The sequence below is a fragment of the Melopsittacus undulatus genome, chromosome 1 (assembly GCF_012275295.1).
Source record: "Melopsittacus undulatus isolate bMelUnd1 chromosome 1, bMelUnd1.mat.Z, whole genome shotgun sequence".
Lineage (NCBI taxonomy): Eukaryota > Metazoa > Chordata > Aves > Psittaciformes > Psittaculidae > Melopsittacus > Melopsittacus undulatus.
This window is the reverse complement of record NC_047527.1, coordinates 93,688,816-93,713,939: the sequence shown is the minus strand read 5'-3', so window position 1 is coordinate 93,713,939 and position 25,124 is coordinate 93,688,816. Positions and strand designations below refer to the sequence as shown.

At 40.2% G+C, this 25,124-nt stretch overlaps 1 long non-coding RNA gene across 3 annotated transcripts in view; it reads right to left on the bottom strand.

The window, feature by feature from the left end:
- Nucleotides 1-23,312, bottom strand: part of LOC115946647 (uncharacterized) — a 251,053-nt gene extending 227,741 nt beyond the window's left edge. Inside the window, exons 1-2 of one of the 3 annotated variants that reach the window (XR_004550154.1) lie at nt 23,234-23,312; nt 19,866-20,168 (exon numbers count right to left, since the gene is read on the bottom strand). This is a non-coding gene — a long non-coding RNA (uncharacterized lncRNA). Of the gene's footprint in view, nt 1-19,865; nt 20,169-20,555; nt 20,670-22,323; nt 22,471-23,233 lie in introns of those variants that run through there. The other 2 variants (XR_004550153.1, XR_004080696.2) reach the window with 2 other exon arrangements.
- Between the last annotated feature and the right edge of the window lie 1,812 nt (nt 23,313-25,124).

Here is a 25,124-nt window from a genome sequence, read left to right as displayed (position 1 = left end):
CAAGAAATATCTTTTTTAAAAATGCTCAACTAATAACACTCCATTCCTTCACTGAAAAGAAATTAGGAAAAAATATTATTCTCTCAACAGATCTTTTTCATAAGAAATACCACCTTTCAAAATGCAGTCCTGATATCTTTGAATTCAAGAATCTGTTATCAACAGATTATCCTTTATTCAACACAAGAGGAATCATTCTTTAGTATTCACAGAATAAGAAAAGAGCTCTTAATAAATGTAATATTTATGCACTATTCCACTCCCATCTGATACCATGGACAAGACCCAATTTATCAGACTTATTTGGTACTACCTGCGTTTCAACAAGTTTAGCAGATACTGTTTGAACAGGCAGGGCTCTGGATTATTCTCATTTTCTCCTTTCAGCATTGCTCCAATGATCCAGCACACAGAGGTTTCTGTACAGCTATCAAGTGCTGACAACTTCTCAGAAGCCCTCTCCTCAGGCTGACTCTGAAGGAGAAAGGGCAGCTTGCAGCAAAGCTATCCATCACTTTCCCTAATGAGAATTTTGAATGCAGGCACTTCTTTCAGGCAGACTCCCATCACAGCCTGGAGTATGCTGTTCACACTCACAGCCAAGCACTATGGCAAAAGAGCCACATGCTCTCGACTTGCTCTTCCATTTTGACATGGGGGGGAAGGAGATGTGCATGGGGGAAGAAAATGTAAAGTACAACAAGCATAGGTAAGCTGCTCTTCCAAAGCCATCATCTGAAAACAGGTATTTTCTAGCAACCCAAACCCCAGTGGAACATAAGCCAGAGAGATTTTGCTCCCCTTGCTGATTTTCGCCACTTTTTGAAGGCACTGGCTACAGAACAGTGACCAGAAAATGTAAAAACTAAAACACCTGTGTAAATGTTTTCCTGATACTCAACACAATTCTTAACAAATAAGCCCAGTTTTGCAGCCCATGCTAAATAAGCATAAATGTGGAATTCTCAAAGCCAGTGCCAGAATATGGTGCCTCTTGGGGCCACTGCAACCTCACTCACCCAAACTAAAGGATGTCCTAGAGGATAAAGGACTTACCATTCAAGACCCTGCTTGACAGAAAAGAAATGCCAGCACTGCAAAACATAACTAATTATGTTAGCACTCTAGATAGGGATAGCTACTGTTTTAGCACTCTAGATAGAAATAGCTACTGTATTAGCACTGCAAAACAAATTCTGAGAAGTTTCTGCCACAGTCAGAATAGTTCCCTGCATCAGTCTTCTCAAGCTGAACACAAATACTCAGCAATCACCACTGACAGACAACTCCCAGTACTTCTGGAACTAGAACCAATGCTTGATTTTGAGGTGTCCTGTGCAATAAGCAGAGCACTTTATCTCCTACAGGAGATCAGCATCACTGGTACTACACAACAGAAGTCTCCTACTTCTCTATTTTCCCCTTCCCAGTTTGTTATAGTTATTCCCCAAGGACTTCTAGGGCAAAATAGCTCAATTACATAAGCACTCCTTCTCTCCTGCTGTTTCAGAATTTGAAAAGGTGATGCCTATTTTCCTAAATTGATACACACATCTAATAAAACTGTGTTGAAAGACCCCCCATCTTGGAAACCAAAGTTCCCATTTATAGCCAGGCAAAGTACCATTTTCATCATGGAATGGAAATGCTGAAGAGCTGTATTTTTGTTTTACCTTACTTTTCTCTTTACACATCTACAAGCCCCTGGTGACTGACATCAGTTTCTAACAGTGCAAAGAAGGTTTTTACTGCCACTTCTTCTTGAAGAGAGTGTCAGCTGGTGACAAACCATTCACTGTTGATGCTGTTCAATAATTTAACACAGCTAATAGACATCAATCGGATTCTACACCCTTTTTAACAGGTATTTTCTGACACAGATGCACCAACCCATTAGATGTTGCTACCAAAGGATCATTATTACATATTTAAATCCATCAAGCCAAAAACTGAAGTTGGCTGAACTTATAGGACTATTTGTACATGCTATCAGCAATATTATCTGTACAGGGAAGAAACATTTTTAGCAACCAATTTAACTAATTTAAGTCTACTCAAAGGGCTCAGCTTTTCCCTATACAACTAAGATGGGCTCTCTGGCCTGAATTTTATTTTAGTTCTGGGATACACATGAAGAATTAATAGCTTCTTCAGCCATCCCATTCTTCTGGGACCAATTTAGAAGAGCCCTGATCTTCCTCTTACCTTTTGCTCCTAAGTGACTGTCATACCCCTTTTTCGAAAATTCTAATATCTGAAGAATCACATCTCAAATAGCTTTGATTAAAGTACTGTCCAGAACAGAAATAGTAAAACTGGTAACACAGGATGGGAACACATTGTCTGGTTGTCCTCTGTATAACTCTCTGAAGCAGCTCTAGTGATTAAACTCCACATTTAACAAACTAGGAGTATTTCTGATTTTTCTTTTAAACAGCATACAACATGTAACTCATCTGATTGGTTTGGTTTACTTTTTTTGTCATGAATTATAGAACATACATCTGCAACAACAAGGTACCACCCGGGTCTGTAGGAAATCTGGAAACCGTAAACTGAAAGCTGACAATAAAAGCACTTCAATACCTGCAACACACAAGGGAATGCTCCCTGTTCCAAATGCCTCTACTCTCAGCTGCTACATTGCTTTTTCCTTTAATCCACAGACCCCTTCATGTCTGTAATCCAGGCACGGTGACAGCAGCCTCCATTTTACTGTGCTGTACCTCTACATATTCCTCAGTTAACTGAGAAGAAATAAGATATTTTCATTGACTTTGGCACAGTTTTAGGACAGCTCTTTCCAAATGCACTTAAAGCATCTAGTTGCTCTCTCTTCTCCTTGTACTCAGGATATAAAATCTATATGAAAGATTTATGCCAATTGAACATGAGAGCTATTTTGCTTTTTTTCTGTGAAACTATCAGGAAGCAAAATAAATCTATGGCTGCCAGAGAAATAACTTTTTTTTCTGAAATAACAATTTAACAGGTAACAAAAAGCCACACACTGTTTCTGCTACAAATACTTGTCAAAATGTTAATGTTCAATAATCAGAAGATTTGCTTAAAATACTGTTCCACCAACACATGTAAGTAGCAAGCAATATTCCTTTTTATTTAGTTAAACTAGACATAAAGGTAAAAACAGTTTCTGTATTTTTAGCCTACAGTGAGGACAGACCACAGGTACTCTCCTGATTCTTATACTCACTATCTGACTTCCAGTGAAACGAGTCCTTCCAACTCTTCTTTGGCCTGCACTGTCAGCTGGGATAGCTCTGGAAGAGCTACAGCTGTTTAGCTTTATTCTGATAAATGTTTCTTTAACCTCCAAGCTTAAAAAAAAAAAAAAAAAAGTTTTCAGCATCTTTAGTGGCTACAGAATTTGAGTTTTAGGTGAAATCGAAAAATGAAAAAAAAAAAAAAACCAACAAAAAAAGATGCATATGCAGAGTGGGAGGATGACAAGGAACACCCAGTATTCCCTTTACATCGGCAGCCATGAGTCATATCATTAACGAACAAATTTGGGTGGCAACAATAGATTTTAATAGATAGTTTAATTCTCTGTGACAATCAAAAAGGAAAACAGGAAACAATACTATTAATTACTATTATTATTATGGAATGCATACAGAACAAAAAAAAACTGCATTGCTACATAAACCTGGTTTCTCAACAGGACACAACAGAACTCAAAAACACAGAACAAAAGGCAAAAATACTCAAAGGTAAGAGATAGATCCTATGTGTGGCTCTTTTAGCCTCAGCTTCTTCAAAAAGACCACTGAGGGCAGACAATGCAGATTTCTGCAGGATCCTAGCTGGCAGGGAAAGGCACACAAGTAACAATTACCTTTCCAGTTACAACAGCAGAGGGCCATTAGAAGAGCCCAGCTCCTGAAAGATTCAAACCAAAGAGTAGATTTCTTCATAGTGGATTTCAGTGCCACTAGGTGCAGTGAATACTATCAGTTCCCATGGGCTCAAGGTGTGGTAGGAATAAAAATCCTCAGATTATTATTAACTACACAGACATTTTTACTCAGTCCAGTCCAAGGCTCATAAGCCATAAATCACTACAAACTGTGAAAGCATAATCCAAACCTGCCCTGTTCTCACACTCTTCCTGGAGCACCCATAACAGCTCAGTGCTGTTCTAATGCATTTATTCCTTCCCCACAAAAAAGACAAAACTTAAGCTGGACCAAGTATCACCATTCCTGCCCCTGAGCTCTTCCCCCTCCTTACCAATACCATAAATACTTCCTTTTATAAGTAGGCAAGATAATTTTCATATTCACACTGTCAGAGCAGTTATAGATACAAATACCCATATAAAGATTGTCATGGAGTAGACAATATAAGCCCCAGCTAATGCAGATGTCCACCGAAACTTTCTCTCACAACAGATAGGGAAGGGTAGGAAGAACTGATACCTTATTTTTTCCAGGTACTGACTTTGTGGATTCCATTACCAGCGAACCAGAGACCTTCAAAGATTTCAGTTCCAACAATGATATTAAAAAAAAACCAAACAAACAAAACCACCTCACATAACACCCAGAAATCGTGACTATAGAGCTCACAAGCTGATATCTAGACCCTGCCAAAGTACTCAACCTGAAACTAAAAATCCTGGTATAACAACTAAATAGTCCCCACAAAGAAATGATACACTAGAGAGGACTGTGTATTACCTCTTAGAGCAAAACAATCAGAACTGAAGGAAGAAATCAAATTCCCACCAGAGAGGCAAGAAATAAAAACCTCAAAGAGGAATGTAATGCACTCTGCTCAGATACTCTGTAAGACAGATCCCCAAATGACATTCCCATACCAACTGACAAAACTGGCGCAGAGGAAGGGGTTGCAGGTCCTTCTTGGGACTTCATTGCCCTACACTTCAGAAGCATCTCTTAGTCCAGAGGAAAAAAGATTCAACTACAAAAACAACACAGGAAAACTTAGTGCTGAGAGGGAAGTTCTTTACTGTGAGGGGGGTGAGGCACTGGAACAGGTTGCCCAAAGAAGTGATAAATGCTCCATCCCTGGCAGTGTTCAAGGCCAGGTTGGATGAAGTCTTGGGCTATGTGGTTTAGTGTGAGGTGTCCCTGCCCATGGCAGGGGGGTTGGAACTAGATGATCTTAAAATCTTCTCTAACCCTAACTATTCTATGATTCTTACCAGCACCCACAATGCATTCAAGGAAAGGATGCCTATTTCCTACAGACATGAAAAACACAGCTATCTCTACTATAGCCCAGCCAGGGATAGGTGCCATCAGCTGAGCACATTTCAAATAAAATGCAACTTTAATTATCACACAATGACAGTTGCATGGACTGATATGTCCAGTTTAACTGTTTCCTAGAAAGGTCTTCCTCTTCAGCAGTGATACTTCACTCCTCCAGCATGCAGCCAAAGTCTCACCACAGAGATATTCCATGCCAACGCTTCACCACCCATCCCCACTCCCTTTCTAGGTTGAATAAGTTCTCAATCAAAAATATTAAAATATAACAGGTTAGATTTATTGCATCAAAGCCTGGACCAAGCAGCCTCAAGCAACTAAATCAAGTCACCTGCAGTATCACAGCACTCACCAGGGGTATTGCCACATGCTGAAAAGAGCTTATGATGGGGTTACCTGGGATTATCCTATCAGAGTCCTTAGGAAAATAAGATACACTGACACAATCTCAATTGGATTAAACTGCTGTGAAGGAGTCTTGTTTTCAATATGCACTCAAAAGAAAAGGAAAAAAAAAAAAGAAAAAAAAATCATACTTCTCAAAACCTAAATCAGAGCAAAAGTATCTGGTCTGCTCACCCTGTCCCTCTTCAACATAGTCAGAGCTACAGTCCGAGACATACTAACAAATACCAAAATAGGTCCTACAGAAGAACTGTCTTTTACATGGATGATACCCTGATTCTACTCTCCAACCCTCAATAGTCAATACCGAAACCATAAGAACTCATCGAAAAGCTTGGGCACTCATCCAGATGTGTGAGTTTACTGGAACAAGTCCCAGGCACTGGGATTAAATGCACATAAACTGGGCCTTGAGTATTCACTGCAATTTCAAAACAGCAGTCCCTGGTATTAAAACATCTGAGAATTCTAATCTCTAGAGATTACAAGTAAATAGTTAAACTTGGACCCAATCATCCACAAATCACTGATTACTTGGGAAGTGGAAGGTACATACACACTCCCTAAACCTCAGAACAAAAACAAACCTGAGAGAAAGTGCATGTACCACACAAATAAATGGTTGTACTCCAGGGACTCCCAGGCCTAATATTTCAATATTATTTCCAGAATGTCTTGCATGGGGGGCTTGTTTAGTTTTTAAATGAAAAACAGGCACCCAATTACTGTAAGAGTCTTTGACCAGGTCTAGAAAAAGAGAGAAAGTCTTAGTAAAGCAGCAACACACTACTTTTGCAATAAATTAAGACACAATAGTATAAGCTAATTGTGAACTAAATCCAGTAAGCAATAAAGTTATTTCCTCATCTTCTATGCACAGCTCTCTGTGCTTGATTTTTACTACCAAAAGCAACCAGCTCCTACCCCATATACATAAACAGTTAGATAAATACCTGATTTCATATACTGCAACAATTCCCTGTCTCACCTCAGACAAAGGCCTCAGTATAGTAAAATCCCATTGTTAATGAACAGAAACAGTCTCAGAGAATATGTTAACACAGAAAACCAGCTGGAGAACACCACACCTAAAACATCCAGCTAAGAATCCAAAAAACACAGAACTGTGTTTACTCCTTATATAGATACATTGTTTTTGTAATCCAACTACAATAGTGACACATCTCCAATACATTCACCAAACTTAATATAAACTAAAACCCATTTTTCTCCAAAGCATCAAAACATCTCAAAAATCTAGAAAATATTTATTTTCTCTGCTAAGCAACTACTTCATAAGGCAAACTTTCCATGACCCTTCAGAGATGCAATACAAGTCTAATGAAGCAAGAAGGCAACAGAAAACTGATAAAATACTTAACAGCTAAAGCAGAAAGAATAATGAAAATTAAGGGAATACCACACTCATCATGCAGTTGGCATTTCTACCAATAAAATTAAATCTAAAGTGCTCAGAGGTCCCAAAGACTTTTTTTAGAGCATGTAAGCACTCTTCAATCAATGCTAGAGGCAAAAGGAAAGAAAACAAGAGAACATGTATTGTTACAAGCTTCTGGGATTATATAAAAATCAAAGTGAATGAGATTCTTGTAGCTTCACTTGTTCTTTATGCATGTAACTTACACTCCTGGATTTGTATTTAGCAAACAGTTGCCCTCATTATATTAAAAGGATGGCTAGCAGAAGCAGCTGCAGGACATGAAATTTTGCTACAGTGGAAATTAAATTCCCATCCTTTTTCACCTACATCCTGCTCTCTAATCTTCACCCCCACCAAGCAAGGCAAAAAAAAAAATTACAAAAGTTTCTATGGGGCACTAGAAAATCTATTTGCAAATGGAAGAAGCCCAGACAATAGCCAGAAATACCCAGAAAGATAAGTACTAAAGCAATTTCCCAAAGCTCATCAGCTAAGGACCGCTGCATAAAATGCAAACAAAAGGTCAAAGATAAACACACAAGTTTCTTTAAGGTCCCCTGCTCCCCTCCACCACCTGCAATGCATGCATGCATATATATATAGAGAGAGGTACTCTCTCTTTTGACTGTATTTCCAATTTATTTTGTGTTTTGATATGCATCATAAAATCTATCTGCTGAAAATAGTGTTTAATGTATTCTAAGCTTCCTCTAGAATTCTATCCTCTCTTAATTCTAATTTATACAATATTTGTATCTATTTGATATACTGGCACTTAATTTTGAGATTTGAAGCACATAATACATGCAAAAAAAATACCTCCAAACTGCCTTGGTGTATGACATTGAACCAAACCAAGCCAACAAAGAGGCACTACAAGAAATTAAGTTCCCTTATTTTACACTGCCATGTTTAATCACATGTTGTTTGACATAATCTGTAATATATTAACATAATTCAAGAATCCAGGAAGAAAAGAATCAGAAGCACTTAATTTTTACTATCAGGGAACATCACTGATCATCCCATTTCCAAGGTTCAAGTACAACATTAAACCAGCCAACATAAGTTGCATTGCATTTCTTCAAAAATGTTTCAGTCTGATAGATTTTGCTACTATGGACATGACAAACAGCAGTAGTTTAAAGAAGTGCAGCTATTTACTTGCAGATCTTGGGTTTATTCTGTAGCCCTTAAAACACCTGATGTTTCACATTATACCACTCTGACAGGAGGCTGCTGAATCTGATACACAGAATTACTCAAAGTAATAGTAATAACCACCTCTAGCATAGTTTTTCCTACAGCAGTTATAAATCAGACACATGTGGGATCACAGGCTTCCACATGGGCACATTCAAGCCATCTCCTGCAACCACAAAAATCAGCCTGACAAATAAAGGGAAATTTTAACTTTCCCCAGACCCATTCCACTAATTAATATATTAAAACAAGAAGCAAAAGAATGCATCAAGGTTACTTCACTCCTGTCCCAGTTCTAATGTACAGTACATTATCGGGTAATGACTATTTCAGGAGATACACCCAATTTTAAAAAAATAAAAAAATAATAATCACCCTCTGAATACAATCCATATTCACAGGAATTTGCATATGAATTTCTAGTTAAAGTTGTTAATAATCACAGTTAGATTACCAGCAAGTGCATTACTACTCTGCATGCAAACATGCATCTTTGCCTGCTTTTTTCTTCTGCTTATCTACACTGTTCGGAATGTTAAACTTCAGTGCTATGTAAATGAAAACATTTAATTATGCATAGGAAAAGGAAAAGGTTTACATTATTATAATTGAGTTAAATTCTTTCTGCTTTAAGCTCAAATATTGAGAACATAGCTGAGCATCTGTTAAGAATTTCAAAGTCTTAAACTGCTGCTTTATAAATTTTAAGAGCTACATGGGAACAATTTGAAGCCTTTTGATGTTAATAAAATTACTGTAATATATTCATTTTTCATGGTTAAAATTAAAGGAAGTCTGAAAGCCTACTGCAAATCTAAGGTGAGAAGCAAATTCAGAAAAAGTCACTCATTTGCTACAATTTTTCTGCTCCTGCGGTAACCAGAATTTATAATTGCAAATGAATGAATGAGCAAATGGATAAGAAAGCTAAAAGGAAAATCATCTCAGGAAAACAGCACCTTAAGAGCAACCTGTTCATAGAAAGAAGTCTCCTTCAGTTAAAACCTAATGTTCATAGTGAGTATCTCATTAAAAGGTCAATGAGACACACGGAAGATTTTAGGACAATTATCCTTTTTTGAAGTGGCTATGTCATCAACTATTCTGAGGCACAGTGATAGCTGTCTTATGTCACATCCAACTATGCTGAGACACTAAAAAATACATCAACATTATGAGCAGTAAAGCAGGGTGTCAAGGAATGGTACATTTTCATGAACAAAAATTCATTAAATCTTCACACTAACACAAATGATCACCAGCCCTCCATACAGAAATTGACAACTACTGGGATACAGAAATATAAATAGTCCAAAGGATCTTAAATGCTTACACAATTTGAAAGGAGGCAGAAGAGCACTCCTGTTCTTCCACCAGCTCTACCTGCTGCTAAGCTGACATTTCTCAGATCTGAAACACCAAATTTAGCAGAATACGTAAAAAGATTAAAGAAGCAACCTAGTTTCTTCCACTGTTCAGATTGCAAGATGACAGAATATGTTTGCTGTTTACTTGCATTTTTTTTTTACTTGCACTTTATTACAAGGTAGTAACTTCTTCTATCGACCTCCTTAGGTTTACCTGGCCACAAAGCTACAGTAACCTGCTCCACAGGGAAACAAACACATGATTTGCAAGCAAACTAATCTGCTTGGTTAGTTTATGAATTCTGAGATGCACCAGTAGGTGCCCTCTGAAGTATCAGACATTCTCTGTAACATGCTGGTGGGATTGCCTTGCTCCTGTGCCATGTAAGTGCTTATGGCCTTTAGCAATGTAGGAGGTTTAAGCATTTCCAAATTAACATTTCTGATGTAACGTCCCCGTCTCTTGACCATGCCTGCCTGTACTGCTCAAGTGAAACTGCACTGGCCTTCGAGACCCCACACCTTCCACTCACCCAGGATTCCTCAGGCAAAGAAAGCAGTAGCACTGTCAAATGTCTATTCAATTGTTCATCACCATTCAGATTTCAATGCCTAAAATATATAAATGTAGGCAGCATCTTTTGATTAGATGTCTGATCAGACTAACTTGCCTTGCCTGCACCATCCTCTGGAGTACTAATAGCCAAGCCCACAGACTCAACACAAGTTTATAGTTGTGTTGGCAGTACTATATCACCACCTCCTCTGAGAGGCTGAGGGATTATTGAGGAGAGGGAGGAAGGATTAAGAAAAAAAAAAAAAAAAGAAAAAAAGGTATTATGGAGTCACACTAAACACTCCACAATTACAAGTGAAATTTGCTTTGCACTACAGACCCAGTTCTAATGCTTTTCTCTGGGCAGAGAAGGATGAAACTACTTAACTAATTACAAGCATGCATACTTGTTTAGCTGTGTTATTAATATCAGATTACTTGGTTTCTGAATATAAGCAAATTTAAGCTTTTTTACCACTGTTTATGTATGCTTTCTTTGGGTAACCCAACACTGGACAGATTGTTTTCAGGTTAAATCAGTGTTACAGTGTGCAGCCCTAACCCTAGCAGATGCCAACATTTCTACGTTTCTCACTTGACACAGGCACATAATACACTGAACTACATAATCTGAAAGGTTTGCCTCACTTGCTTAGCCCCCACACAGCTCACCAAGAAAAAACCTCACACCATCAAACACATTAAAATGCATTAAGCTGGATGACTGCAAAATGTCATGAGTCCTTACTGACTCCACAGTTTAAGTGAGGGGTTTAATAGAGGTAATATTTCTTCATTGCTAGCCACTGCAAGATTTGTTACCTACACAACGGCTCAACTATGACATCTTTTATGAGTGATATGTTAAACTAATTAACATTAACCTAGCAGAAAAATCAAGCATAAATTACAGAACATTCCTGTTAAAGACACAGAGAGCTGATTTTCCCCAAACAAGAGAGTTTGACCCTTTAAGTATAAGATTTTACTTTAAAATTAACTAATGCAGAATTCTTAAGCAGATTTTTTTTCAAATACATTTTCTACTTATTTGAATTTCAACATAAAATGGGGCAGCATGTGCAGCTAACAATTCTAAATCCAAGAACTGAAGAACCAATAGAGAACAAGAACTACACAAAAAGTATTAGACAAATATTCTATTATGCCTAGTTTCTGTGTCCCCTTCCCACCTGGGAAAACAAAAATAAGACAGCCAATAATACCTACAGATTTTGCCAACTCCGCTATAAAGCCCGGGTAGCCCTACACCCAAATGTATGCATCAACTGTTCACAGCAATATTCCCCAGTCTGTATTTCTCAACTTTGACTGCCAAGATGCACACTAAGTAAAAATTCACTAAGAATACATACAATAACATTTGTTCCCCAACAGATATGACAATATTCTTCCTGGGTTCTCTTTAGAGACATACCTAAGTGGCTTTGTCTCCCTCAAAAGCTAACTGCCATCAAGGGTCTTTCTGGCAAGTGGTTGTCATACTAAATTCAACCACTGCCTCTCCACAGAGATTCTTTTCTGTTTTTCCATAGAAGGAATTGGAATTTACCCAAGCAGAACTAGAGATACCCTTTTTCACTTACTGTGGTTTGCAGTGATGGCAGTATATGATCCATAACAAGTTTTTGCCAAGAAGTTAATACAGGCATTGACCTGAAATAACAAAGTCTACTTCAGTTCTCTTCAGCCTGAAAGCATTCAGAATAAAAAATAAGAATAAAACCACCCTACTCCTCTTAAACAAATCATGGCCATAAACCACCATGCACGGTAGAAAACAACAAGGGAAAATGTTATGTGCAATAAAGACTCCTGGCAGTTCCTGGAGTGTTTGCACATCACTATTCACACTAAGCAAACAGAAGCCTCAAATATAAACCACTTTAATTCAGCAACCACCACTTGGGTACACAATTTCTGATAAATCCTAATTTTTAATACTGCTATAGACATTTTTCAATATCTAGAATATGCCCTCCTACACAGTTATTGGACCATAGCCCAGCTACACTTTACAAGACTGTGCCAGCATTTTAAGAAAAGGCTCAAGATGCATAACCCTGGGCAATAATCTCAAACACACAAGTCTGCAAAAGAATTCTTATTCTGCCTGTTTTCTGTCCTACTCTCACTCAGATCCATCATATCTTAACTTACAGCCTTCTGCAACAGTGTTCAGGGCAAAAATCTATTTCAACTGCAACATACAACCCAAGGTCAAAGCAGTAGATTGATTTCTTTGCATTTGCAAATGTAAAGAAATAAGTCTGGGAATGGTTCTGGTCTTGCTTTGCAAACATCCTTTCCTTGTCTCAGAGAGCCAGTAGCACATCTATTCTATATGAAGTCTACAGCCTTTAACACTCCACACATAGCTTTGATGGCACACACAACAATTCTTAATGAAGATGTTAACACTAGATATTTAAAAATATCCTCTAGCAACCTCGAGTACTACACTGTGCATAATTTAAAACAATGAATTACATCCAACCAACACATACAGGTGTGTACATACATATATAAATTATATATACACAAAGAAAGTTAAGTCAAACTGATTACCAGTTGGGAAAAAAAAAAAAAAAAAACTGGGTTTTTTACTGCTTGCCGTAGCTCTATTTCAGATATGCCTTGCTGCTTTTCAGTGGTGTCTTCTGTGAGGTGAGGGGAAGGAGTAAGAAGTATGCATGAGGCTGAGATAAAGTGTTTTACAACTGATGATAGCAAATTATTTCAGAATATACCTGATCATTATTCAATAAATAGTTCTCTGTATTTTTTTAACTGACCAGAATTTACACACAGGATATATTTTAAGTGATTAAATTATAATTAAATTGGAACACGGCATGTATTTTATTTTAAGTAGCTAACAACTAAAACAAAGAGGAAACACAGCAAAGATCACCACCAACAAAAGACAGCAAAAGCAAGACTTGGGAATGCACTAGACACTGCTTCCAACAGAGGAGAAAATCTACCCATCTTCTACATAAAGCTGCATCAGGCACCACACCTTTAGTTTTGGATTGTGTGGTGTGAAAGTACACATCTGTATATATATATATATATATGTATATATATATATATGTCTAAAATATAAGCATGTAACATACATGCATACACACAGAGAAGCACTGATATCTGGCTTGCTTTTCCAAAAACCCCAGTGGTCCTTATCACCACAGAAGTCACTAACTACTATTATTTTTCTCTGCTGAAAATTGAGCTAGATGACTGGATTCAGTCACAGTAGCTCAAATCTTGGTGGCTAACAGGAAAAAAGCACACTGGTTCACTCAAATAGGCTGATGAAAATATTTCAGGCATTAGTTTTTTGCTACTATACACTAAAATACAGACAAGGAAGATGGTAATTATGAGATTAAATAATACATTTAAAATAAACTAGCATCTAATTAATCTTATATCTAGATGCATTGTGTGGTCCAAAACCAGCCTCTATGGGCATTAAGCAGATTGTCCATTCCTTTCTTTGGGGAGAGAGAACAACTTTCTTATTGTTGCCTTTAAAATTTCCTTTCCAACCAGGGGAAAAAATACCCCAAAAGTATTCCAACTGCAACACACAATCCAATGTCAAAGCAGTAGATTTATTTCTTTGCATTCATAAACATAAGGTACTATTACTGCTGTCATGAGCATATACCAGGTTGCAGCCCCCCTCTTCCACTATCCAAGTGCTGGAATTCCTGCAGGAAATATGCATCAAACCCTCCCTAGCTAACTCTCATAGCTGATGTCCAGAGAGTAACTAAGTTGACAATATAGATTTTTACAGGGACAGCTAATTTGGTTTTGCAAGCTGTGCTCCCATTTATGCTTTAAAAGCGATAATCACTCAACTTTTCTCTCAATTTAAACGAAGTTTTTCACAACATATTCAAATAGTCAACTAAATTAGGCTAGAAATGCTCATGCATCAAAGTCTCCTGAAGATGGATGATAATATTCAAATATCAGGTGTTGATACCATGGAAAAGAAGTTACTTGAGAAGGAGAAATGGCAGTTAATCGAAATCTGATAAACCAAGCCATGATCTAGGACATAGATTTTTACCACACACAAAAGGAAAGCTTTAAACTGATAAAGCCACATAATGCACACTCTTAAGACTATAAAAATAATGCATACAAATCCTGAAGCTGAAAGGTATCTACATGACAAAGAACAAGATTTGGGGCTAGAATTACATTTCTTTCATTTCTTCTTTTGCAAGTATAATGAATTTCAATAAAAGGAAAGAAAAGAAAAAGAATAAAGAAAAGAAAAAAAACTAAAAACATGAAGTTGTGAACCAGAGCCACCCTTTCTTACACTGTCTGTTTTTCAGTAGGGACCCACACATAAATATGCTCCACAGGTCCAGTCCAGGAGGTTGAATGAATAAAACTATTGCCTGTATTGTATCATGGAACCCTGAATATGGCAAACTTAAGCCCCACAGCTAGCGCATCCATCATCTGTCATATCTTCTGTCTTTTTTTAACCAATAGGGTTACACACCTTCCATAAGGCAAAGAGTGTCTCTTCCAACACCTTTCCAGCACTGCAAGCCCAAACCAACAGACAACAACCTCTCTACAAAGCACAACTGAGTCTATGTTCACACCCCACAAGACAGCTGAGGGAAGAACCCCCAAGCTACAACCAGCTCAGGTCAGCTCCTGCACCAGCAGAGGTGAAGTGACATCACATGCAATCTCAGCAGAGAAGAAACAATTAACAGATCAAGTCTATCACCATTAAATAGCTAAAGTAGCTTACAGGCCTAAATTAATACCCTGTGTGGCACTACACCAGCCTCCACAAAAGCAGCAAGTTGTTTAGATACACCTCAGTGTTTGCCACATAATCTAGCGTACCTTCTTAGGTATTCTGGAGCCATTACAACTTTTAGTATTTTCAGAGCACATGTACAGAGCAACACCGATAGCAACCAAAAACCCATTAGCAAATTCTGAAAGATGACTAAACGAGCAGTCACACAAAGTCTCACATCCGAGATAATCTCAAAACAACATATGCAACTCCTAAACCACTTACCCAAATGAATTTTTGCCTTGCACAGTATTGTGAAGCCAAACAGAACATAATTTGTATCCTCAGCTGAAGACTGCTGTTATCTGGGGAGAAGATATAGTTCAAAATATGCAAAGCTAAAGCTAACTTGGCTTTCTTGTGCATCACTATGTAGAAACATTGTTATCATACACCAAAAAAAAAAAAAAGCCAAGATACTTATAACATATGCTATGGCCCCTTAAAGATTTCTCTAGATTTTTCTATTAGAAATGCTCTGACAGCACAGGCCTCCAGACAAATTACGACAAACAGCTTTTCACCCATTCCCACAAATATCCACTTCTCCTTTCTCTATCACATTAACTACCAGCCCCCATTTCCAAGATGCCTCACCACTTCTTTTCCTCACTCATCATCACTGGCTCACAACTGCAGACTCCATCCTTATCAGCCGGGAATACCTGCTTCTGTTATCTACTCATTAACGTTTATGACAACCACGTGCCTTCCCCCTCCCTGCACACAGACCTGTCTCCCTGTCTCCCCTGCCTGCAAGGAATCCCATGCAAACATTCACAGTTCTAATTCACTGCTCTCCCTTATCTCTAAAGGGAAAGTAATGCCAGCATCCAGAGCAACACCACACTCGTCTGGTCTCCCTATGCAGGGCGTAAGGCAACTCATTTCACGTACAAAATGCTTTAGGAACAGTTTAAATAAATAAATAAATAAATACCCACACACAGGAAAGCTTACAGGCCTTGAAACTTGATACAGAAACATTCAAAATGTATCAAAATGCAAGTCTATAAGGTGGCAACATTGTTGCTAAATAAAAGTAGAGGTCTGTTTAGCTTTAAGTATAAACAATGTAACAGTCTAGCTATTTTTAGCAGGAACACTCCCAGCTAGATTAGCTAGAAGCATTTTCTCCTTTCTTGTTTGTTCGAATTAAACACAATATACTCTCACTAATCTATAACGTTCATAGATATGAAAACAGAATCAACACTTGCAGTAGCCTCATACAAAGACTGTCCTCACACAAAGACTACAATTAATTTTGTGTTAAAGTATTCTAAATCCCCCTAGATTATTTTCCCCTACCAAACCCAAACACATCAATGCATTTTAATCAAGGAAAGGTCAAGGTATCAGGCACAGTAGCACCCTACTTCATGCTTCACAAATAGTTTGTGACAAATTTCATATTATGACAATGCAGGTTAAAAAAGAATCAAGATAAGATCCATTGGTGAGTTAGGAAGCTTCTTGCTACGTAAAATAAATCCAATCAAGAGAAAGAAAACTATTCCAGACACCATATGTCTGCATCCTAACATAACTGATAGCATCTCACAGAAAGCACCTTGCATGTCAGAAGCTTCCTTTTCATTATAAGTTTTCATGCTAGTATTTCTCAATCATAACTGTAATAGAACAGCAGCGTAACCTGCTCCAGCCTACATATTTCGAATGGCAGCTCTCTCCTTCAAGCCGTGTTTGACTTCTACCTTTCTCACAAAATTTGCTCACACAAGGTAAAAAACAACAAACCATACAGCAATGCTTATACTGATTCTCCAAGAGTGTTGTACCTCAAGTTACCTCATAAGGTGACAAAAGAAAGCAAATAAACAAACAAAAAAAAACACCCCAAAACTTATTTTCAATTATGATTTCCACTCTATGAAGCTAAAAATTAAGTCCTTATCATATTTTTCTTTCTACCTTCCTAGATCTTCATTGATAGGAAGTTATCATATATACCACCTCTTTCATCTACTACCCAAAAATCCAGCAGTTACAAAATTTGCGCTTTTCTCCTTTGCTCATTCCTTACAACATGCAACCCGAACACTGCCACTCAACTATCCACAACACATTGTAAAAGCTCTTCTTGCAGCCTGGTAAATCTCTTCTGCACTTATGCTCTGCTAGTCTGAGAGCATGGCCACGGTTATTCTCACCACACTTAAAAGGAATAAGACACTTTCTCATGCAACAAAGTACACTGGCTGGAAGACCTTCTTAACTGACAGCATAGCTCAAAGGAGGAACTGCTGCTTAGATTGCCTGAATTTGGCTTGATGTGGTTTTAGGTTAGGTATGAGTTCTGCTAGCAGCTTAATGACCACACATCCCAGGGTAAGCTTGTGAGGTGCAGTTCAGAGCTCACTGCCAAGCCCATAATAACCAGGACACCTGCAAAGAATTCAATCCTCTTCCAGGACAGTCACGAGCAAAACAAACAAGTGTACCCAGAGACGAACCACAAGAACAACCCTTTCACGTGCTTCAGAACTACAGTGTTAAAAGCCACCTACTTGAAACACTTCCTTCAAACAACTCCCAACAAACTCACCACCAGCCTCCCACTATATGTAGTGGGGCAGGTTTCTGCCCCAGTTAAGACAGGTAATTCCCATCACCCCACCCAAGGCATGTGTGCTGCTCCTTCCCACAGCAGTCAATCTTCATCCATTTCATCTCACCTGCTGTTGCTGCCCCTTTTGCTGGGACTGCTCCCAGGAGAAAGTTATAGAACATTCTAGCTAAAGCCTGTAAAATGCATTTTCCCTGTCTCTGTGCAAGTCCTGTAAGGGTCTTGCCTCCCACCACCACAGCACACCTTCCATCTGAGAACCACTAATAATTTCCTAGCTGGCCCTACTTCCTCTCACAGTGCAGATCTTATCTCTGAATATGAGAATGCATCTTTTCATTTAATTGGAAATAGTCCAAACAAATTTGAAGACAGCTAAATTGTATTCCCCCTCTTTAAATCTCAACAGTTTTGTCACCAAGCTATTAATATGTTGAAATGTTTCAGGTACAAAACTGAATTTATCTAATAATTCACATAATATATGCTGAATCCTATGGCAATGATGAAATTCAACCTTCGTGAACTCTCACACTGAGCAAAAATCAGGAGTTTTCTCTATCTACATAAACTGCAAGTAGAACTTCAGTTTTTAGTGTTAATGAAAATTAATGGCTTTCATGCAGGTAAATGAAGTGTACCTCTCCTGTCCAGTTTAGTTTTCCTGAAGAGTGGCAAATGCCTGTGCCTGAGAAGGAACTAAACAAGAAAAAAATCTGCACAGAAAGCAAAATGGATCACAGTTTTGGTTTCCTTTAAATACAGAAACGTAATGACTGGGGTTCTTTTCCAAGCAGACACTAGACAGCAGCTCTAAATATTTTTATCCAGCACAATCCATTTATTATTCCTTTTATTTTTCCTTTTTCTACAAACAGCCTCACACTTTCCTTTTTTGAGACTTCAAAATAAAGACTTTCATACTGCTAACTTAAGTCATGCAAAGTTCAAAAATAGTATAAATGCAGAACATTAAAAATGGAAATCTAAATGTACATTAATTGCAATCAGTACTCAACAAAAATCTTATCCTCAATAATCAAGAAAATTAAGAGTATGTATTTATTAAATCGTGGTCAGAAACAGGAAATTAGGAGTGTATTGCTTTTTCTATCTCCATTTACAACTGGAAAGGATAACAAGTGATTATTTGTTCAGATTTCTGTTTTGCTCTAAAGTAGGCCAGCCAGCTCAGCACTTTCCTTAAGATTATGAATACTTGTCTGCCCTACATATGGCATAGGCTAGAACCAATCAGATGAGCTGAAATTTGCAACAAACCCAATTGTTTTCATGTCATTCATTTCCAGCTATGAAGAAGAACTGCACAAAGCAGGTATAGAAGGATCAGATTTTGAGTAGTTTTAAATTTTTCTGTATGACTTTTATAGTTCACTAAGGGGTTCAATGATTTCCTCATTACTGGATTAACAATCTAGATTCAATAATAATTTGTTATTCACTAATAACTCTTTAACAGCTTGTTTTCTCCACTAGTTTTCATTTTATTTTTGTACATTGGTTATCTCATACAATAACTAGAAAACTCAGTACTGTCTGTGTTCAATAGACTTTCACAGTACTAGGACATTCATGATCCAAACATTAAATCAAAACTTTTAAAAACATATGAAACAAAAAAATCCCTCAAATTTCTAAGTGAAATACTTCTATTTGCTCTCTTCTCCATACAAGCCATCCATTAGTTTTGCTGCTATTCAGAAAAAGATAGGTTAAATAATAGAAGGCTGTTTGCTTGAGTTCAACTCAAAACAGCAACATGTCTTTAAACAAAGTCAGTTATTTGGAAAAACCCAGTTGCGGAAAATGTTTTGCTTAAATTGATTTTAACTTCTTTTTCTTAAAGTTAAGTAGTCTGATTTTCTAGAGCTGCTAAGCACTTCTAGATCAAGTGGAGTAATTACATTGAAAATACCAGTTAAGTCTGAAAACAGAAATGTTCACTTCTTCCTTCTACTTTTAAGATATAAACTTTGCCAAACCATTATTAAGGCATTTCTGTCAGATTGCAACTCAAAACTATTGGTAGGCATCAGCAGCAAGGCAACGACAAAACAGTTAGAAAGTTACAAAGCAAGTTCTTTTAAAACGAAGACAATGTGCCGAGTATTTGGGATGTACAAGACATAGCATTTTTGCAACAGAGAAGCATACCTTTCATTAGCTGCAGAACCTTGATGTCAGATGGCAGTATAATCCAAATGGGTCTCAGCAGCATTTTACACAATATCCTCAAATTTTGGCAAGAGGCTCCTCCACTTCTTCCAGAAGTTAATTTATGTTTGAATCCAAATGGTTAAGACATTCAGCAGCTGTATGGTACAGTTTGTACTGTGTTAGCCACCCCTGAAGAATCCCAAACTGTATTCCACCATTCGGAGAATAATGCAATATGGCACCTATCACACACTGAAGTTTTGGCAACCATCCCATTTTCCCTGACGACCATGTTTTGACCTGTTCAAATAAAAGAAAGAAGTGTTAGTTTGGCACAGTAACTCTGCCACACTGCTCGGGGACTAACGTACAAATATAAAGTTACATTCTTCTAATAATTTCAAATACATATTTCTTCACAAATTTAGGCACATCCTAAACTCAAAGCCTGGTGACAGCACTTCACTTTACAAGCATCACAAGGCTGAATGTAACAGAAGATGCTTTAAGAAAAAGGTTTTCATATTTCTCTACACATTTTACAGTCTTACCTTACAGAAAGCACTGAAGTGACAGGAAAGGAAGGTAATATAAAAGCTTTTCAGCTGCCCTGATGGGTATTTCAAAACTCATGAAAGAATAAGCTGATAAAAAAGCCCCAAGTTACAAAAATAAAACTCTTCAAACCTTTTGAAGGAAACATATCAGGATGGTGGATATAGAGATCTTTTCTTCCCCCTTTAGCCGTGGCTCAGCATTCCTCCAAGGCATCTCCACCAGCAGAGATACTACTACAGCCAGGACTTCAGCAACAAGCATCATTGTTGACACTTGGCCCAGCAAGGAGCAAGCCAAAGGAACCAAACCTGTGCCTGTCTATACTGGTACTCCTGCTGTGCTGCTCCTTCAGAAGTACCAACAGCAAATTTTTGCTTAGGTTCGGAAGGGGAATATCAGGAATGGAAAGAAAAGTTTGAGCACTCCGCACTGTAGGGAATAACAATGTGAAGAACAGCATCGGGTCTACCAAGCTGGAGAAGGGTAAAGGGAAAAGAACAAACTTCCACACCAAGGATGACAAAGAGGAACTAGAAGAAACTCTTAGGGACTGGACGATGCATGTGCACAGAGATAAAGAACAAGAAGAAAGGCTCATATTGATGGATGTACAAGTATTTTTGCTAGAAGATCTGTCTGCATAACTGAGTAATATGCATGTAGGGCAGACCACAGAAGAAAAATTTTAGAAGAAGAAACAAGAAGAAGCTTCTGTGTTTGCTTTACATCAGGAGGAACCTGAGCGTATTTATGCGTGCATGAAAAGTAAGATCCCGGCAAAAAAGTTTTTCATGGGAAATACAAGCAAGCATACAGGTAGAAGAATAAGTGGAAAGGGACCAGGAAAAAGGAGAATAAGTGACAATAGAAAGTGGAAAAGTAGAGACCTCAGAAATTCTGAAACAGATCTAAGGTTGGAGGGGGACAGTTGGCAAATTAGGACAAGAAAATAAAACAGGAAAGGGAAAGTAATGAACTGGGACGAAAAAGGAAGAAAACTGACTGTTGTTACGTAGCATGGAAAAATTGAAGGAGAAATAATAAGACATTAGATTAATAAAGATAATTCAGCAAAGTACAAAAAGTACTAAGAAAACTTAGGTAAGTTTTCTGAAGTAGTGATGCTCACTCTAGAAAGCAGGAATACCAAAAAGAATGGAACAAAACCCAAAGTGACTACTGCTCTTTCAAAGGGATGAAGCAGACGGAGCTACTCAGGGAAGGCCAAGCCTGGACTGACCCTTCCCACTCTCCCGCTCTGCTATGATCAATGCGTTCGGAAGAACAAAGTCCTCCCTCTAGTCTCTCCCTTCCTAAAATTGTCCCTCCGCACTTCTGCGCACCTTGCTCCCCTGGGATGGTCCTACAGCAGCAACGTGTGACCCTCTGTGGGGTGTCCCCGGTCTCCCGGCCCTGGCTGGCATCAAGCAGAGTACCCCTTTCACCCTTAGTGTGCCTTGCCCAGCCCCGCAGCACCCACTCCTTGGCCAGGGCCTCCAGTACCCCCTACAATCCCAAGAAGTTTTCCCTGTCTTCAGCTTTCCTCTGTCCCAACTCTCAAAAACACTGCCCGACGCAGAAAGCTCTTTGAGCCCACTTCCCTCCTCCCAACCCCCCAAAAAAGAAATAAACCACTAAAATGAAATACAAAGCAAGCACAAGGAGGAGGCAAGACCCCCCTGAGCAGTGCCCCCCAAGCCTACATTACCGCAGCTAGGATGAAATGATTGCCTTACCCTCCCCAAAATACCTGCATGTGCTCCGAGAAGTACAAAGAAAAGGCTCGCTGGCCCATAGCCCCCCACTCCCAGCCCAGAGGGCAGCTTGCGGGGAAGGAGGGGGGGGGGGGGCAACGAGGGAGCCGACGAAGAACAATAACCCCGAAGTCCGAACGTACCTTCGCCTTTCTTTAAACTCTGAAACCAGATTTCCTCACGAGCCTTGGCGGGGCCGCTCGCTTTTAAGTAGAGGGAGAGCTCGGAGAAAGTTGAGTAAATCTCTCTGGATAAAGTTGCCGAAAATGAGATAACCCGGGAGAGGAGGAGAGGGAGAGATGGAGAGTTCATCCGAGTTTCTCCTTTTGTTCAAGTTGCCCGAGCAGACAAAGAGCCGGCAGCGGCGGCAGGTCCCCCGCGGCCCGGCCCCCCCCCTCCTCTCCCGGGCGCAGCCGGGGTCCCGCACACCCTCCACCCCCCCCATTCCCGCAACTTTCCGCCTTCTCCATCCCTCCTCTTCAGCCCGGTCCCCGTCTGTGGCGCAAAACTTCCCTCGAACTGAACCTCCCGGAAAAAAAAAAAAAAAAGGAAAAAAAGAGAAAAAATAATTCAAGGCGGGGGGGAGACGGGGGGGAGACGGGGGGGACGGGACGGGAGGGGGAGGTGGGGGAGAATGGGGGGTGGAAAGGGAGAGAAACATCTCTCAAATCATTATTTCCGGTAGATGCACCTCTTTGTTTGGATTCCCCTGACTGTCAGTGAGGAGAAGCCTCTGGGTATCTGGTTTCGGTCAGTTTGATCTCCCGGAATGAGACGGGCAAACGCAGGACATAAAGAAAAAATAAGTTTAAAAGAGAAGGGGGGGAGAGAAAGAAGAAGAAAAAGAAAAAAAGGAAAACCTCCGGAGTTGCGAAACCAACTCTTTTTGCATGGACAAGGGAAGTACATAAATAAACAACTGAAGGGGAATTTGGGAAGACTGTTGCTTCTCCTCCCCCTCCCCTTCGCACTTTTCCAGAGACCGTAACACAACAGCCCCCCGAAAGCTCCTGGCCACGGCTCCGTGCCACCACCAGCTTCTGGCATCCCTACCTGTTGCGTACAGCGCGAAGACGAGGCCGACCGCATCCGTCCCAAAGAAACACGAAGGGAAGGTGGGAGCCGCCCGCAGCCCCTCTGCCCTTCACCTGCCCTCCGGCCGTCCCCACGGGGACACCCGCCGCGGGCGCTGCCGGCAGCCACGGCGCGGCCCCGGGCGGAAACCGCGGCTGCCCCGGTACCCTCGCCCGGCCCCGGCCCGCAGGCGGCCGTCGGGGCGCCGAGGTCCCCGCCGAAAGTTTGGCGGGGCGGGGCGGGGGTGCGCGGCGGCCTCGCACCGAGACAAAAGAAACGCGGAGCGGAGCTGCGACTCACCTTGAAGGGAGGGAGGCTGGAGAGACACCTTCCGCCTCAATTCTCCTCCTCCTCCTTCCCACTCTCCGGCCCTGTGGCGACGGCGGGGTCGCGGGACCGGCTCATGCTGTGGTCGGGCGCCCGGCCCGGCTCGGCCCCGCCAAGGGTCCCTTCCCCGGCGCAGAACAAAGGCGCGGGGGAGCGGCACCTCCGCCCCGCGGTGCCTAACTTTGTGGTGCCCGTCCCGCACCCCGGCGTCCCGGCCCCGAGCGAGGGGAAAGGCAGCGGGGAGCGGGACGGCCGCCTGGAGCGGGACCCGCACGTCGGGGTGGCAGAGCGGGGGCTACCGGCAGGGCGGGAGCAGTGACGGGGGGTGCCGACGGGGAAAGGGGGAAAGCATGAATCTGCCGCCCTTTGTCTGCACGTGTGTGTGTGTGTGTGTGCTGGCACAGACTCGGGACAGCTCTGAGTCGTGTATGTGTCCCCTCCCTCCCATGAGCCCCAGACATCAGGCTGCCGTGATGGAGCAGGCTGCCCAGGCCTCAACGATGTCCAACTGCAGCTTGTTTTTTGGGGGGTTGGTTTTGTTTTGGGTTTTTATGGGATTGTCTTAAAAAATAATAAAATAAAAAGAAAGAAAAGAAAACCTTGAAGAAGTTACCAGGAAGAGGTAATTAATAGCAGCCCATACCCAACATGGTAGGGCTAGTCTTTCAAAGTCAGAAACCAGAGGATGATCCTCAGATGTGGGGTTTTTAGAAGGAAAAACAGGATGGGAAGGGCACAGCATTTAGCCTTTGGTGTCCTGTTGCCACCTCCTACAACCCCTGCTTACCTACGTCCCTTCCTACATGCCCAGCTTCACCAGTTTTGAGGCTTAATCAAACCAGCCCCTGCTACCCAATGCCATCATCCTTAAAGTAGGTCCTGTTTCTCAAACATTTTGCAACTCCCCATGCAGGATCAACCTTTTAATCCTCTGCTCCACACTGCATGATCTGTACATTGCTCTCAGATATTGCCATCCTATGTTCTGCTGCAATGTACTTTGCTGTTGGTTTTCAGCTGAAATTCATGAAGTGAAATGACAATACATAACAGTGTAATATCAGGAATGTAAAATGCCTCCTTGTAGTCATTCTTCTTTACCACTTCCTTTACCTTCTTCTGCCCTTCTTCACTGGATGCTCTGGAGCAACTATCATAAAACTTATACAATTTCTTCCTAAATTATTTTCTATAGACTCTTTCTCCTTTCCCTCTTTTTCTGACTGATCCTAAATCTTTATTCTCTCCATCTACAATATTTCCATGGCTGTTTTATCCATCTTTGTTTTCCCTCCTCCTCACTTTTTTCCTTAAACCTTCAGTTTCACAGGAGGAAGATGAATGTTGACTGCACCATAGTGCTTTCATTACTTCCATTCTTATTTTCTCTGCTTTTTGCACATACTCTTTTAGTAATGCACATTGATGGCCAACCACCATGTACTCTTCTGCTAATATGTATACAGTTTTTGCCAGATCTTTCCCAGATGGGATGTCTCTACCTTATTACTTCATTATAAATGACCAAGACTAACTAACCGTT